Below are 18,341 nucleotides of genomic sequence, written 5' to 3'. Positions count from 1 at the left end.
TGATAAAAATTAAAATCCCCCTGGTGTTGCAGGACTCAGTGCAGAACTCCAGTAACTTTAACGTGAGATCACGAGGAGCATTCCAAGGAACAACCTGGGTTCGATCCTGACTACAGGGACTGTCACTGCGGAATTTGTACATTTTCCCTATGACCCCATGGGATTTTGTTGGGTGCTCCGGTTTCCTCCAACATTAAAAATACGTGCAGGTTTGTAGGTTAATTGGCTTCTGTATATTGCCCAGTGTGTAGCATGTGAAAGTGGGATAACATGAAACTAGTGTACTAGTTGGTGTGTACTTGGTGGGCCGAAGGGCATGTTGCCACACATTACCTCTAAATTGTATCTTTAGTTATGGAGTTCCAGGATTAACACCCAAAAACACCCATGTCAGAAAAGTCAACGACTTATAGGTGTACCTACAAGCAGTGATGTCCAGATGTGCCTGCGTCAAAGATTTTAATCGCTTTATCTGGCCTAGTTAAGATAGTTTTATGCAATGTATCCCAACGAAGCATTTGGGTTAGCACCAGAATATCGTCAAAGCATCAGGAATATATGAAAGACCAACCCACAAGCCTAATGTAAATGGCTGTGATACAGTGCCGTCCATAATGTTTGGGACAAAGACCCATCATTTATTTATTTGCCTCTGTACTCCACAATGTGAGATTTGTAATAGAAAAAAAATCACATATGGTTAAAGTGCACATTGTCAGATTTTAATAAAGGCCATTTTTATACATTTTGGTTTCACCATGTAAAAATTACAGCAGTGTTTCTACATCGTCCCCCCATTTCAGGGCACCATGATGTTTGGGACACAGCAATGTCATGTAATTGAAAGTAGTCATGTTTAGTATTTTGTAGAATATCCTTTGCATGCAATGACTGCTTGAAGTATGCGATTCATGGACATCACCAGTTGCAGGGTGTCTTCTCTGGTGATGCTCTGCCAGGCCTGTATTGCAGCCATCTTTAGCTTATGCTTGTTTTGGAGGCTAGTCCCCTTCAGTTTTCTCTTCAGTATATAAAATACATGCTAAATTGGGTTCAGATTGGGTGATTGACTTGGCCACTCAAGAATTTACCATTTTTTTGCTTTGAAAAACTCCTTTGTTGCTTTAGCAGTATGTTTGGGATCATTGTCTTGCTGTAGAATGAACCGCCGGCCAATGAGTTTTGAAGTGTTTGTTTGAACTTGAGCAGATAGGATGTGTCTATACACTTCAGAATTCATTATGCTATTACCATCAGCACTGAAGATAAGTGAGCCAGTACCTTCAGCAGCCATGCATGCCCAGGCCATAACACCCCACCACCGTGTTTCACAGATGAGGTGGTATGCTTTGGATCTTGGGCAGTTCCTTCTCTCCTCCATACTTTGCTCTTGCTATAAGTTAGGTTAATCTTCATCTTATCTGTCCACAAAACCTTTTTCCAGTACTGTGGTTGCTCTTTTAAGTACTTCTTGGCAAACTGTAACCTGGCCATCCTATTTTTGCAGCTAACCAGTGGTTTGCATCTTGCAGTGTAGCCTCTGTATTTCTGTTCATGAAGTCTTCTGTGGACAGTGGTCATTGACAAATCCACATCTGACTCCTGAAGAGTGTTTCTGATCTGTCGGACAGATGTTTGGGGATTTTTCTTTATTATAGAGAGAATTCTTCTGTCATCAGCTGTGGAGGTCTTCCTTGGCCTGCCAGTCCCTTTGCGATTAGTAAGCTCACCAGTTCTTTCTTCTTAATGATGTTCCAAACAGTTCATTTTGGTCAACCTAAGGTTTGGCTGATGTCTCTAACAGTTTTATTCTTGTTTCTCAGTTTCATAATGGCTTCTTTGACTTTCATTGGCACAACTTTGGTCCTCATGTTAATAAACAGCAATAATGGTTTCCAAAGGTGATGGAAAAACTGGAGGAAAGACTGGGTGCTGAGAGCTCTCTTATACCTGCATTAAGGAGGCAATTACAAACATCTGTGAAGCCATGTGTCCCAAACATTATGGTGCCCTGAAATGGGGGGACTATGTATACACACAGCTGTAATTTCTACATGGTGAAACCAAAATGTATAAAAATGGCCTTTATTAAAATCTGACAATGTGCACTTTAACCATATGTGATTTTTTTCTATCACAAATCTCACATTGTGGAGTACAGAGGCAAATAAATAAATGATGGGTCTTTGTCCCAAACATCAAAATCCTCCTGCTTTACAGGATTTCAATGGTTGAAGTCAAATCAGGGCAGTACCTTCACATGGGATGTTAAAGCCCTGGTGAGTGTTGTAGAGTAGAGGGATATAGGAGCACAGGCACATTGTTCTCTCAAAGTGTCATCGCAGGTAGACAGGGTGTAAAAAAAGCTTTTAGTACATTGGGCTTCATCTGTCAGTGTATTAAGTACAGAAGTTGGGAAGGTATGTTTTCGTTGTACAGGACATTGAAGCATTTGGAATATTGTGTTCAGTTTTGTTCACCTTGCTATAGGAACGATGTCATTAAGCTGAAAAGTGCTGAGAAAAGTTATGAGGATGCTACCAGGACTAGAGGGCCTGAGCTCTCGGGAGAGATCGGGCAAGTTGGGACAATAGACAACAGATGCAGGAGTAGGCCATTCGGCCCTTCAAACCAGCACCACCATTCAATGTGATCATGGCTGATCATTCACAATCAGTACCCCATTCCTGCCTTCTCCCCATACCCCCTGACTCCGCTATCCTTAAGAGCTCTATCTAGCTCTCTCTTGAAAGCATTCAAAGAATTGGCCTCCACTGTCTTCTGAGGCAGAGAATTCCACAGATTTACAACTCTCTGACTGAATTTTTTTTAAAAGTAAGGGACTTTATTCCTTGGAATACTTGAGGCTAAGGGTTGCATATAATCATGAAGGGAATTGATAAAATGAATGCACAGTCTTTTACCCAGGATTGGGGAATCAAGAACTCGAGGACAGGTTTAATGTGAGAGGGGAAGGATTCAATAGGAACCTGAGTGGCAACCTTTTCACTTAGTGGGTGATGGGTATATTGAACGAGCTGCCAGAGGAGGTAGGTTAGGCAGGTTCTTAAACAATTTCTAAGATAATTGGACAGCTACGTGGATAGGAAAAATGGGATTAGGTTAGATGGGGCTTCTCGGTTGGCATGGATGTGTTGGAACGAATGGCTTGTTTCCATTTGTATGTTGCTATAAAGTACCCACCCACCCAATCAGGCTCCTACTTCCATCTGAGGAAGAGTCTACGATTCCCAGGGGCCTCATCAGTCAGAGACAGAGTGGTTGCAGATTGGCCTTGATCCTGAGGGCTGCCTTAGAAATTCAATCTTAGAGCTCATTGATAACTTAAAAGTATTTTCTGTAATAACACAATATCATATAAAAATAGTTTCATAGTAAATTACTTTTAAAATAATACTGTCCTTGTCATCATAGCCCACCCATACATCTCCCTTGACTGCATACGGAACCTTCTGATCTTCAATCCAACGTCTTTCTCCTTTCAAAAAATCACATATCTGTTGAGGAAATGCTGTCCACAAAAACATAATAAATCTTATCCACCTATTTATCACTTCAATTTAATCTCGATCGTCGGCAAAGTGATGAAAGGTGCCTAGTCATCAACTATTCACCAACTAAAATATTCTCACTTATACCCGGTTTTATTCCAGTCTTGTCCTAAAATTACAGAACTATATAACTATAAAAATATCTGCACTTAAAAATTATACTTACTCAGCAATTTTCGCCACCTCATAACTAGTCTCGATCCAGCGTCTAGCAGAAGCCACAGCAACCATAATCAGTAATCTAGGTTTCCCTGATCTTCGTGCTTCGTTTACAAAAGCAGCTTTCATTTCCTGGGGGTACAAATTACTGAACGGATAATATTATAGTCCATGATCGGAGCAGATGTTTATCGTGATGACAGGTGAGCTAACTATAATTCTGTAACTGTAACTGCAAAATTATAACTATCCTTTTTTCCAAGACATACCCATTTCCAAAAACAAACTTCCGATGCAACAGTGGAAGAACATTTAATGTTTAGAAATTACAATCTTCTTCCTGAAAAAGCCAGAGTTAAAACCTGATACAAAGTATTGGACAGAGGTGGAAATGTTGGAAATTCTCCTTAGCTTTTGATAGGTCACAATTCAAACAAATCTCTGTGGGTTAATCATGTAGCACCATGCAGTCCACGTTAAGTTTGGAGCTAAGGGTCAGACGTTTCAAACTCCACCAAAATCATTATTTTATCAAAACAATTATTTGTTATACTGATAAATAATATAGGTTCACAAACTCACTAGCCACAGAATTTATACCTTGTTCTGTCCTGCACCTCATCCACCGCTGCCCCCAGGCAACACCATCTGAAATCATAACATCAGTTGATGACAATCATCATCAACTTTAGTGATCCTCCAGAACCTTTATATTGTTAGAATGCCGGTCAGACAGGCAGCAGGTAAACCAGAAATTTCCTATTGTTAAACATCGGGAAGACCCAACTCCTAGCTTGGCCTTCGTAAATCCTTCCTACTTTCAACAGATATTCCTCCTATGATTCTCCAATAAAGCTTAGTGATTTGCTCAAACTTTGACCTATCTTTTTGGAATCTCCTTAAACAGTTCGGCGTAAATTTAGTTTGATAATGAAACTCTGTAAATTTGATGAAACAATGTCATTATAACACCAACCGTTCACCTTTGCACCACAGAATTGTGCAGAACATAAATGACAAATGGGAAGAGAAGATCTGGTTTTTAGAAGGGAATATCTGGTTTTGTGAAGGGAAGATCTTGCCTAACGAATCTGCTGGTGTTCTTTATAGTGGTATTCTATAATACTACTATACTACTACTTTAGTTCTGCAGGAAGTTAATAGCAGGACAGAGGGGAGGCTGAGGATGATGTTTACCTAGAAAAGGCTGCTGGGAAAGATGAGAGCCCATGGGCTGGATGGCAGAAGGAAAGAGTTGCAATAAAAGGTGCCTTTTCAGGTTGACTGCCAGTGACCAGTGGAGTTCCAGATGGGTCAGTGCTGGGGCGGCTTCTCTTCATGTCTGAAGAAGGGTCTCGACCCGAAACGTTACCCATTCCTTCTCTCCCGAGATGCTGCCTGACCTGCTGAGTTACTCCAGCATTTTGTGAATAAACCGCTTCTCTTCATGTTGTGTATTAATGATTTGGATAAGGGGCTTGAAAACTTTGTGGCCAAATTTTCAGATGATGCTAATATAGGTGGAGGGGCAGGTAGTGTAGAGGAAGCAAGGACTCTGCAGAAGGACTTGGACAGGGTAGGAGAGTGGGCAGAGAAGTGTCAGATGAAATTCAGTAGAGCAAAGTGCTAAGTCATGCATTATGGTAATAAGAATAAAGGCGTAGATTGTTTTCCAAATGGCTAGAGAATCCATAAATCGGGGGTGCAAAGGGACTTGGGAGTGCTGGTGCAGGGCTCCCAAAAAGTTAATTTGCAATTCGAATCGTTAGTAAGGAAGGTAAATTCAATGCTAGCACTTATATCAGGAGGACTGGAATACAAAAACAGAAATGTAATGCTGAAGTTCTATAAGGCGCTGGTCAGGCCGCATTTGGAGTAATGTGAGCAAATTTGGGCCCCATATTTGAGGAAGGATATGCTGGCTCTGGAGAGGGTCCAGGGGAGGTTTACAAGAATGATTCCGGATGAGCGTTTGACAGCACTAGGCCTCTCTACTCACTGGAGTTTAGAAGGTTGAGGGGGGACCTCAGTGAAACTCACAGAATGTTGAAAGGCATAGAGTGGATGTGGAAAGATAGTTTCCACTGGAGGTTGAGTCTAGGACCAGAGGTCAGAGACTCAGAATTAAAGGGCGCTCTTTTAGAAAGGAGGTGAGGAGGAACTTCTTTAGTCAAAGGGCAGTTAATCTGTGGAACCAATTGCCACAGAGGGCTGTGAAGGCCAAGTCAGTGGATATTTTTAAGGCAGAGATAGACAAATTCTTGATTAGAACGGGTGTCAAAGGTTATGGGGAGAAGGTAGAAAAATGGTACTGAGAGGCAGAGATCAGCCATGATTGAATGATGGAGTAGACTCGATGAGCTGAATGGCCTAATTCTGCTTCTATAACTTGTGAAAACCTCGTCAATGCCGAGTGTTATGCCGAACCTCATAACCTGGTGTCAAGACAACAACCTTTCCATCAATGTGAGTAAGACGAAATGAGATTGTGATCAACTTCATACATTGACAGCACCAAAGTACAGATGGTTGAAAGTTTCAAGTTCCTAGGAGTAAATATCACCAAAAACTTGTCCTGGACTAGCCAAGTCGAAGCTATGGCCAAAGAAGCACACTAATGCCTCTACTTTTTTAGATGGTTTAGGAAGTTTGGCATGTCCCCAATAACTCTCACCAACCTCTACAGATGTGATGTAGAAAACATTTAATCAGGATGCATCACAACATGATTCAAACAGGTCCATCTGAGACTGTAAGAAATTGCAGGGCGTTATGGACGCAGCCAAGACAAGCACGAAAACCAACCTCCCTTTTATTGACTCCATCTACACTCCAGCTGCCTCGGCAAGGCCACCAACATAATCAAGGATGAACCAGGACCCTCCCTCTTCTCCCCTCTTCCATCGATCAAGATGTACAGAAATACGAAAGCTCATACCTCCAGATTCAGTGACAGATTCTACCCAGCTGTTATCTGGCAGCGGAACCATCCTATCACTAACTAGATAGCAATCCTGATCCACCGTTAACCTCACTGCAGACCCTCGGACTATCTTTAATCCCATGTCCCTTTGCATCTCCGATTTCCGAATCCTCTCCCCATTTAGAAAATATTCTATGCCTTTATTCTTACTACCAAAGTGCATAACCCGCACATTTTGCTACGCTATATTCCATCTGCCATTTCTTTGCCCACTTACCAACTTGTCCAAGTCCTACTTCAGACTCTCTGCTTCCTCTACACTAGTTTCCCCACGACCTTCCTTCATATCATCCTTAAACTTGGCCACAAAGCCATCAATTTCCAGGAAGGCAACCATACCATATGCCTTCTTCACTATCTGTACACCTGTTCCACCACTTCCCAGGCTATATTCTTGTACGCCAAGATCCCTCTACCGACGCTCCCGAGGTCTCCTCATTTACTTTATATGTCCTACTACAATTTGACTTCCCAAAGTGTATTACTTGATACAAACAAATCAGGGACATTTATCAAAATAATAATTTCCTTTGGAACAATTTCACCTGCAAATTAAAATAAAAAATGGCACTCGCTATCAATTATCAAGCAGCACTGCTCATTTAACATAGTTAAATCGGATTACTGTTTTATTTACCGTTAGCAAGGCTGTGAAATGTTGTTTATTTTCTGGTGGATTTCCTGATCTACCTGGAAACTCCCAATTCAGATCAAGACCGTCAAACCCGTACTTCCTCAGAAAAACAATCGCAGAATTGATGAATATTTGTCTCTTTGCCTGAGTAGACACCATGTTATTAAAGTTGAGGGAGAACCCAGAGCAGAAGCAAATGATAAGAATTGGTCGCGTTATTTAATTGACATTTACAATGTAAACAAATTTACATTGGTGCCATGTTTGATTTAAAAATCCATGTAATGAAATAAAATTATATATTTTCCATTAAAAAAAACTCAAATTGTGGATTAATACATACCTTTTGAGATATAAATGCTGGTTAAATAAACAACATCTACTTTTAAATTGCCTCATTCTCAACTGGATGGTTTTAAGAAATTATTGATATTAGCCGTACTTGTGAAGTTAGCTCCCAGTCTCGCTTATTAAACGTCAATTAAATTAGGGAGGATCCAGTGCTGCCGTCGCAGCTGCTGCTTGCCTGCAGTCCGTTTGTCTTTTGTGTTTTTTGTTGTTTTTGTCTGAATTGTAGTTTTAATATGGTGTAGTGTTTGTATGTTTATGTTTGGGGGGGGGGAAACGGGAACTGTAAAATTCTCTCTCCCGAACGGAGACGCGACCTTTGTTTCTGTGTCGTGTCTCCGTTCCCGCTGCGGCCTACCACCGGCCATGCACCTGGGACCACCTGGGGCTCTGGTTCGCAGAGCCCGCGGCCCGGACTCACCACCTGCGGCGCTGGCTGCCTGCGGATGCTGCGGGAGCGGCTGCGACTCGTCTCCGGAGCGGGCCGCGTGGACGTCGGAAGCCCGCAGGCCCCTGGATGGGGGCCGACATCGGGAGCACCGGCAGCGGCAGCGTGTTCGCCCGCCCCGAATCACGGGGCTTGGGTTGGCCCGCCGCGGATCTTTCACCGTCCGGCGCGGCCTGAAATAGGCCGCGGGTTTTTCACCGCCCAGCGGGGGCTTCAATGTCGGGAGCCCCGACCTCCCCGACGTGGCAACTCCAACAGCCTGACCGCGGGACAAGACGGCAGGGAAGAAAAAAGACATTCTGGCCTTCCATCACAGTGAGGAGGGACTGGAGGAGACTCACTGTGATGGATGTTTCTTTTTGTTTGGTGTTAGTTTGTGATTGTATGTGTTATTACATTTTTATTGATTATTCTTATTGGTCTTATTGTTCAACTGCAGGTAATGTTTCATTTCACTACACATTTATGTGTATGTGACAAATAAACGACTATTGACTATTGACTATGATGCGAAAATTACATATTGGAAGGATTCTAAATTTAGTGCTAGATCTGTGCTGAGCTACCTGGCTTATTCAGACAAAGAATGGAAATGGGAAATCAATAACGGATTCAGTGGCCTTGATTATAATTACATCCATCCTCCTCGCCAATACTTCAGAAGGGATTAAATAATGTCATGGATGAAGCAGGGTAAAATAGTCACAGCTGCTGCTTATAGTTACTTACAGTATATAACTTTTGCTCTAATAGAATATTAAGTAACATCTTGAAAGAGTAAAAGAATGAAGGGGTGGTGAGATTTGGCAAGGAAATTCTTTGCTTGCATTCTTGGATGCTAAAGGCTCATGGGAAGGGATGATTGAAGGAATTGATCGAAAAAGTAATTGCTTCTGATTTCAGCTCTTTATGTTCAACCCTTTTTCTATCGACTTCCTGCCCTAAAACGCAAAGTATTCACATTTACAAGTGCTTCAGAACCCCAAGCTCAACAATAGTTGGGGAGAGTTATGTGGAAGAGAGAAAAGGTTAGTTTGCAGCACATGCTATGGAGAAGGAAGTCAGAAAAAAAAATAGTATTAGCCATTCAGCAAACATTAATGGATTCCTGCTTTTAAGGCTTTTCGGGACCTCTAGTCCTCTGACCGAGTTAGCTACGTCAGTGATTTTGGCCTCTCTAGTCATATACATCTTACATCTTTTACAGAAAAATATTGTAAATACTTGATATCTGTTACATTTATACATTTTGTTAATATGTATGAATGCGTACTTACATTCTACAAGGAATCGCACCTCCTCCAAGTGCCAGGAGTGTCTTCACCTCGGCATTCCTTCAAGCAATAAAAACATTTTTGGTGCCATTTTAACAACCAACTAAATTTGGATAATTTTGGCATTAAAGACTGCCTTCCGTGGTTAAAAATGATATAATAGCTTTGGAATATAATTGACAATTGTTCATGATACGAGAGATGATGTGCAAAAACCTGATCTTCCATCTTTAATGAATCATCATTTTGTGAAATGTTGGCTTAAAATTCCAAATATATATTCAATTATTTCTATAATATATTTTGAGGTCTGAAACCGCAGCTTTGGGTAGTTTTATGGAACTATTTCTAGGCCAAGGGGCAAGAGAGTTGTCCTTGCTTTTTTACTCCCATTATTTCCCAACTGGATTTCATTCCTAAGAAGCTGGAATTGATTGCATCCGCACAATTATCCTGTGGTGAAGATGGGAATGGTTTGTTTTGATATTTATTGGTCGTTGTGGAATCAACCAACCACCATTTTGTTTGTGGACATGACACGGAGAAAATGGGTGGCACAGTTGGTAGAGCTGCTGCCTCACAGTGCCAGAGACTTGGGTTTGATCCTAACCTCAGGTGCTGACTCTGTGAAGTTTGCACATTCTACCTGTGACTGAGTGGGTTTCCTCCAATATCCCAAAGAAGTGGATGTTTGAAGGTTAATTGGACTGTAAATTACCTCTAGTGTGTAGGCAGAGGGATAACGTAGAACTAGTGTGAATGGGTGATCGTTGGTTGGCTTGGTGGGCCGAAGGACCCGTTTCCATGCTGTATCTAATCAAAATGAGTACCAACAAGTCTCTGCTTCCCTCCTCTTTCATCCCCACGGCACATGAAAACAAACAATATATTTGCAGACCTTTTGAATAACTCAAACCCATTGTTAGTTTCTCTTGAATTCATTTAAATTCCAAGTTTGACAGTTCACCTCTAGATTAATCTGCTAAAAACTGAAATGTATCATGCAGATCTACAAAATTACCCGTTTCAAGCATCTTTTAGTGCATTTCAAAGTAAAAACAGACATTACAAAATAATGTGAATTTGTCATTGTACACTCATAACATTTTGAAGTAAATTCGCACATTAATTGATAATCAGCCCAAAAAGGTGGTGATTGGCTTTTCTGCTGTTTTATATTTTAACCATTGTCTTCATTAATTAAGTTATATAATCTTGAACTTAAATTTAATATTTACTCATTACAGTGTTAATATTTACTCATTACCACTGATTTTCTGGCACTCTTGGTTCCAGAGCGTTGATGGTTTATCCAGCAGGCTAAGGAAGACGGCTATGGGAATAGATTTGTTGGCTCCAGCTGGGCTGGAGTTCCAGAGCCCCGGCCGCAGGTTGCAAATTCAACCCACCAATCAGCCGTGGAAGTCCTGATGAGGTCGAGATCGACTGCCTTGCCCAGCCTAGGTGCCACATTGTCGGGTAGACTTCCATGGCGTGGGGGATTTCTCGTGGAACCCCTAGCGACCTCTAGCGGAACCTAGTGTTCATTTCAAGTCTATACATCGGTTTTTTTTCTTTCTTTTTTCCGCTCCGATTTCTCCGTTTATTTGGCAAAGTGAAAAACGCAGAAACCATGCAAAAAGCACGGAAAATGGATTTTAACAACACGGAAATCCACGGAAGCTTCACATGCCTGCAGAAAGGTGCCAGTGCACACCTTTACTAAATTTAAGTGTGACATGGCTGGATATCAAAATAATGACATTTAACTTTTTAGAGGCGCCGATAAGCCATAATGCCACATACCATCTCAAACGAAAGCACTGATTATTATATTATCTATACTTTTGCAAATTTACAGTAGAGAGAGATACTGCTCAAGATCATTTTTTGGGCCACTCTTCAAATTCCTGCATAAATGCAAGTACGCGCGGTAGCGCAGCGGTAGAGTTGCTGCTTTACAGCGAATGCAGCGCCGGAGACTCAGGTTCGATCCTGACTACGGGTGCTGCACTGTAAGGAGTTTGTACGTTCTCCCCGTGACCTGCGTGGGTTTTCTCTGAGATCTTCGGTTTCCTCCCACACTCCAAAGACGTACAGGTATGTAGGTTAATTGGCTGGGTAAATGTAAAAATTGTCCCTAGTGGATGTAGGATAGTGTTAATGTACGGGGATCACTGGGCGGCACGGACTTGGAGGGCCGAAAAGGCCTGTTTCCGGCTGTATATATATGATATGATGATATGATACCCAGTCTGGAATGTCAGAAAAGTTGATAATGTGTTCTATATTAAACAGCACTTTCATCCCTACTTTGAAAACATAATCGTGGATTTTAGAGGAACAATGGAAGCATTAAAGAAAATGTTCCATATGTAGAAAAAAACATGAATTTCAACTTTTAGTGTGGAAAGTATGTTTACTCACCTCAGTTTGATATCATTAAATGACTTGTAAAGAGGTTCATCATTCCATTCGATAGTAGCAAGTTAGTGATTTGCATCGATTTTGCCAAAAGCACATAATAGATGGGTGCACAGAAAAGGATCAATGTTCTCAGGCATGTAACGACCAGACCCAGTTCTATACTGTGCCCAGTTTGTGAAATAACAGCCAAGTTTGTAAGTACTACCTAAAATTAAAATATTTTAAAATAAATATTAAAGCAAATTCCTCAGTGTAATATTTATGCAGTTGAAAGCAAAATCAATACCAGTATTTAAGCCATGCATATTTTCTCTATTTATTAACGATTTAAACTCTTATTGAAGTTGACTTCTGTACAACAATGCCACAAAATTTTTGAAGATGGAAATAATTTTTTTTAGACGAGCTGGGCCCCAGAGGCGGTCTGTGCTGTATGTTTCTAATTTTCATAACCTCTTGCTCTTTATATGAAACAGACAAATATGCCCAACCTGCTACCACACACATTAGCAATTTGTGAGTACAAGGATAATCGTATTAAATTGATTTGAATACAGTGCAATTGAACAGAATATTTTTAAATAACACACCAGGCTCCAAAGTACAAGTTATGTAAAATGGAGAAGATTTCCTTAAAGGCAAAGTATAATATCATTACCCAGTTTGTTTTAAAATGCAGCATCAATAAATGTAATAAAACATTGAATTTACCACTTGAAAAACCCTGCAGATATTTATTTGAATGCACACTTTGACTTAGGTTTGTCATAGACTTGTACAGCACGGAAACAGGCCCATGCTGACCAAGATGTACAACACTTATCCCACTTTAAGAAAGGAGGGAGAGAGAAAACAGGAAATTATATACCAGTTAGTCTGACATCAGTGGTGGGGAAGATGCTGGAGTCAATTATAAAAGACGAAATTGCTGAGCTTTTGGATAGTAGTAACAGGATCATTCCGAGTCAGCATGGATTTACGAAGGGGAAATCATGCTTGACTAATCTTCTGGAATTTTTTGAGGATGTAACTAGGAAAATGGACGGGAAAAGCCGGTGGATGTAGTGTACCTTGACTTTCAGAAAGCCTTCGACAAGGTCCCACATGGGAGATTAGCGGGCAAAATTAGAGCACATGGTATTGGGGGTAGGGTACTGACATGGATAGAAAATTGGTTGGCAGACAGAAAGCAAAGAGTGGGGATAAATGGGTCCCTTTCAGAATGGCAGGCAGTGACTAGTGGGGTACCGCAAGGCTCGGTGCTGGGACCGCAGCTATTTACTATACATTAATGAATTGGATGAAGGGATTAAAAGTAACATTAGCAAATTTGCAGATGATACAAAGCTGGGTGGCAGTGTGAACTGTGAGGAAGATGCTATGAGGTTGCAGGGTGACTTGGACAGGTTGTGTGAGTGGGCGGATGCATGGCAGATGCAGTTTAATGTGGATAAGTTATCCACTTTGGTGGTAAGAATAGGAAGGCCGATTATTATCTGAATGGTGTCAAGTTAGGAACAGGGGACGTACAACGAGATCTGGGTGTCCTAGTGCATCAGTCACTGAAAGGAACCATGCATGTACAGCAGGCAGTGAAGAAAGCCAATGGAATGTTGGCCTTCATAACAAGAGGAGATGAGTATAGGAGCAAAGAGGACCTTCTGCAGTTGTACATGGCCTTAGTGAGACCGCACCTGGAGTACTGTGTGCAGTTTTGGTCTCCAAATTTGAGGAAGGATATTCTTGCTATTGAGGGCATGCAGCGTAGGTTCACTAGGTTAATTCCCGGAATGACGGGACTGTCGTATGTTGAAAGACTGGAGCGACTAGGCTTGTATACACTGGAATTTAGAAGGATGAGAGGGGATCTTATTGAAACATATAAGATTATTAAGTGTTGGACACGTTAGAGGCAGGAAACATGTTCCCAATGTTGGGGGAGTCCAGAACAAGGGGCCACAGTTTAAGAATAAGGGGTAGGCCATTTAGAACGGAGATGAGGAAAAACTTTTTCAGTCAGAGTTGTAAATCTGTGGAATTATCTGCCTCAGAAGGCAGTGGAGGCCAATTATCTGAATGCTATCAAGAGAGAGCTAGATAGAGCTCTTAAGGATAGCGGAGTCAAGGGGTATGGGGAGAAGGCAGGGACGGGGTACTGATTGAGAATGATCAGCCATGATCACATTGAATGGGGATGCTGACTCAAAGGGCCTGCACCTATTGTCTATAGTCTATAACACTGGTTGCACCTGCCCATGTTTGGCCCGTATCCCTCTAAACCTTTCCAATCCATCAACCTGTCCAAATGTCTTATAAATGTCGTTAAAGTCCTTGCCTCATTTACATCTACTGGCAGCTCATTCCATATATGCATCATCCTGTGTGGAAAAAGTTGCCCCTTATGTTCCTATTAAATCTTTCCCCTCTCACCTTAAACTTACGTCACTGGTGTTTGGACTTCATGGCTGAACAAGGTTAGAATTCTTAAGGATGTTGCTTGGAATTAGTGAATTCCGGAGCATTTTGCCAATTTGGTGATGGAGATTATTAAGACCACTTCTATCAAATTTATTTGTTTGCGGAGAAAAGGATTTTTCTCAAAATGCTGGCCGATTTAAATGATATGTCAAATAGTATAGAGTCCAGTAAAGTGAAGATTTCCAAAGAATTTTCCAAACACATTTATTTTGTGCTTCACAGTAGTACTATTCAAATTACCCTCTGGTTAAATAGTTCGGTTTGTAGATTTCTACTTCTCAGGTTATTTTTCGGGGTGAAGGCTGTGAAACTAGTCATGTTGGGCATGCTTTGCATTCTCCTAATTTTCATCAGTTCTCCACACCTAACAAAGTAGTATTCAGTATTTTTAATGGTCATGTTATGGTTTATACCACATTTTTAACAAGGGCATGTCACTTTTTCTGATTTATCTCTGCAGCATTAAGTTTGAGATTTTGTTCACCAACAGTCCAATGAGTAATATATGGCAAGATTAATACGTATGCAGATAGTACTGATATGTAAAGTGGGTGGTATTGTAGATGGTAAAGATGGCTCTCAAAAATTACAGCAGGGTCTTAATCAGCTGAGGAACGTGGAGCAAGTGGGCTGAGGAATGACTGATGGAGTTTAATGAAGAAAAGTGCAAGGTGTTGCATTTTTGAAAGTGGGACCAGGGTAGGACCTTCACAATGAATGGTAAGGCACTGGCAACAATTGTAGACCAGAGAGATCTAGGAGTACAGGTACAAAGATCCCTGAAAGTAATGTCATAAGTAGATAGGGTGGTAACAAAGGCTTTTAGTATATTGGCCTTCCTCAGTCAGGGTATTGAGCATAGAAGTTGGGACGTTATGTTGGTTACATTAAAGTTGTACAAGACAGTTGGTCAGCCCACTTGCCCAGCTGATCAAGAGCCTGTTGTAATTTTTGCTAACCATCTTTGCCACCTATGATACCGCCCACTTTAATCTGTAAATCCTGCTGTACATTCTCATTCAAATCTCAACCAAAATAATCTAACATGCAGAACCTTAGCTAAGGCCTTGCTTAGGTCCATCTAGACAATGGCTACGGCCTCGGCAATCTTTTTGCTTACCTCTTCAAAAAGTTCAAATTTATAAGGCCATTTAGAACGGAGATGAGGAAAAACTTTTTCAGTCAGAGTTGTGAATCTGTGGAATTCTCTGCCTCAGAAGGCAGTGGAGGCCAATTCTCTGAATGCATTCAAGAGAGAGCTAGATAGAGCTCTTAAGGATAGCGGAGTCAGGAGGTATGGGGAGAAGGCAGGAACGGGGTACTGATTAAGAATGATCAGCCATGATCACATTGAATAACGGTGCTTGCTCGAAGGGCCAAATTGCCTCCTCCTGCACCTATTGTCTATTGTTCTCCCACATACAATACCATGCTGACAATCCGTTATCGGTCTGTCTATGCAAATACAGTCACATCTTATCCGTCAGAATCCTCTTCAGTAATTTACCTACCACAGATGTTACCTTCACTGATCAAAAGTTCCCAGGAATTTCCTGTAGGCCTTTTTTAAATAGAATTAGCCACCTTCCAGTCATCCAGATGTGATGGAGAGAGAAATTGGGAGATGGGGATAACGTGTTTGCATGAGACAGGTTGGGAGGAGGTATAACTGTAAGAGTCGGTAGGTTTGTAGTAAACATCAGTCGATAATCTGCCCTCTATGATGGTAACAGTGAGATCAAGGAAAGAGAATGAGGTGTAAGGGATTGTCCAATTGATTTTGAGAGCAGAGTGGAAGTTAGTGGTAAGTCAACAAGCTCTGTACGGGTGCAGGAGGCAGCCAATGCGGTCATTGATGTAGCGGAGAAAGAGTTGGGATATGGTGCCAGAGTATGTTTGGATATTGTCAAGAGATTTTGAGTTTGGATATTGTTGTGCCATCAGGTTTAGTTTAGTTTAGAAATACAGCGCGGAAACAGGCCTTTCGGCCCACCGGGTCCGCCCCGACCAGCGATCCCTGCATATTAACACTATCCTACACTCACTAGGGACAATTTTTACATTTACCAAGTCAATTAACCTACATACCTGTATGTCTTTGGAGTGTGGGAGGAAACCGAAGATCTCGGAGAAAACCCACGCAGGTCACTGGGAGAACGTGCAAACTCCGTAAAGACAGCACACATAGTCGCTATCGAACCCGGGTCTCTGGCGCTGCATTCGCTGTAATGCAGCAACTCTACCGCTGCGCCACGATGCCACCCGAGTAAGTCAAAAACTACTATCTTTCTACTTATGCACATCATTGTAAATAGCTGATACAAAAATTATATACCAACCTGAAACGCCTGAAAGCTCGTTTCTCACCGTTTGCACTAGAGGATGTCCACCTTGTTTACAATGGTTATTTATATCATCAAAATCAAGTGTCCACACAAAAGCTCCTCCAAACCTTTGCTTCTTCATCCATTTAATCTAAAGATAAACCAAGTGTTAGATTTTTTAGAACCAGATTGGTACTCCACAATAAGTTTAATTATGTTGCCAAATTTGGTTTATATTTTGAACAGATACTTCCACACACAAGGGATGCGAGAGAAGATGGAGGTATTTAGTTCAAATTGTGAGATCTATGGGTCTGAAAATATTCCATCTCATGTAAATGGTGCTGTAAATATTAAAATCCTCATGGTTTACAGAACTCAGTGCAGAACTCCTGTTCCTTTAACGGGAGATCATGAGAAGCATTCCTAGAGGCAACCCAGGTTCTATCCTGACCATGAGAACTGTCTCTGTGGAGTTTGTACATTCTCCCTATGACCCCATGGGATTTCTCTGGAAGCTCCAGTTTCCTCCCACATTAAAAAAAGATGTGCAGGTTTGTAGGTTAATTGGCTTCTGTAAATTGCCCCAAATGTGTAGGATGCGAAACTGGTTCAACATGGAACGAGTGCGAATGGGTGATTGATGGTTGATGTGTACTCGGTAGGCCAAGGGGTTTGTTACCACGCAGTATCTGTAAACTGTATTTTTAGTTATGGAATTTCAGGATTAAAACCAGCAGCAACCATGCTAAAAAAGTCAACGACTTGTAGGTGAACCTGTACGCAGTTAGAAGGACGAGAGGAGATCTTATCGAAACATATATGATTATTAAGGGGTTGGACACGTTAGAGGCAGGAAACATGTTCCCAATATGGGGGAGTCCAGAACAAGGGGCCACAGTTTAAGAATAAGGGGTAGGCCATTTAGAACTGAGATGAGGAAAAACTTTTTCAGTCAGAGTTGTGAATCTGTGGAATTCTCTGCCTCAGAAGGCAGTGGAGGCCAATTCTCTGAATGCATTCTAGAGAGAGCAAGATTGAGCTCTTAAGGATAGCGGAGTCAGGGGGTATGGGGAGAAGGCAGGAAAGGGGTACTGATTGAGAATGATCAGCCATGATCACATTGAATGGCGGTTCTGGCTCGAAGGGCCGAATGGCCTCCTCCTGCACCTATTGTCCCCCTGTGCCTGCGTCAAGGATTGTAATCTCTTTATATGGCCTAGTTAAGATATATTTACACAATGTATCCCAAAGAAGCATTTGGGTTTGCAAAAAATACTTCAAATTCATGCATTGGGAGTAGATGAAAGACCAACCCACAAGCCTAATGTAAATGGCTGTGGTAAACATCAAAATCCTCAGGCTTTACAGAATTTCAATGGTAAAAGTCAAACCAGGGCAGTACCTTCATAGTGAATGTTAAGGCCCTGGTGAGTGTTATAGAGCAGATGGATATAGGAGTACAGGTACATATCTCTCGCAAAGTGGCATCACAGGTAGACAGGGAGTTAAAGAAAGCTTTTAGTTCATGGGCTTCATCTGTCAGTGTACTGAGTAAAGAAGTTGGAACAGTCTGTTGACAAAACGATAGAACTTCATTTATCCCAGGAGGTAAATTATTCTGCCAACAGTCATAAAAACACAAAATACTTGAGATTAAAGTGATGAGTAGAAAGGATTGGGGATGTGCAAAG

General features: G+C 41.5%; 1 pseudogene across 1 annotated transcript in view; it reads right to left on the bottom strand.

The window, feature by feature from the left end:
• Positions 1-18,341, bottom strand: part of LOC144605160 (chitinase-3-like protein 1) — a 41,936-nt pseudogene that overhangs the window by 8,303 nt on the left and 15,292 nt on the right. Inside the window, exons 9-14 of the transcript XR_013548826.1 lie at positions 16,663-16,798; positions 11,846-12,050; positions 9,441-9,478; positions 7,784-7,802; positions 7,352-7,517; positions 3,739-3,863 (exon numbers count right to left, since the gene is read on the bottom strand). The product of XR_013548826.1 is annotated as a chitinase-3-like protein 1 (transcript). The remainder of the gene's footprint in view (positions 1-3,738; positions 3,864-7,351; positions 7,518-7,783; positions 7,803-9,440; positions 9,479-11,845; positions 12,051-16,662; positions 16,799-18,341) is intronic.

This window comes from Rhinoraja longicauda, chromosome 24 (assembly GCF_053455715.1).
Source record: "Rhinoraja longicauda isolate Sanriku21f chromosome 24, sRhiLon1.1, whole genome shotgun sequence".
Lineage (NCBI taxonomy): Eukaryota > Metazoa > Chordata > Chondrichthyes > Rajiformes > Arhynchobatidae > Rhinoraja > Rhinoraja longicauda.
This window is presented reverse-complemented; position numbering and strand designations above follow the sequence as displayed.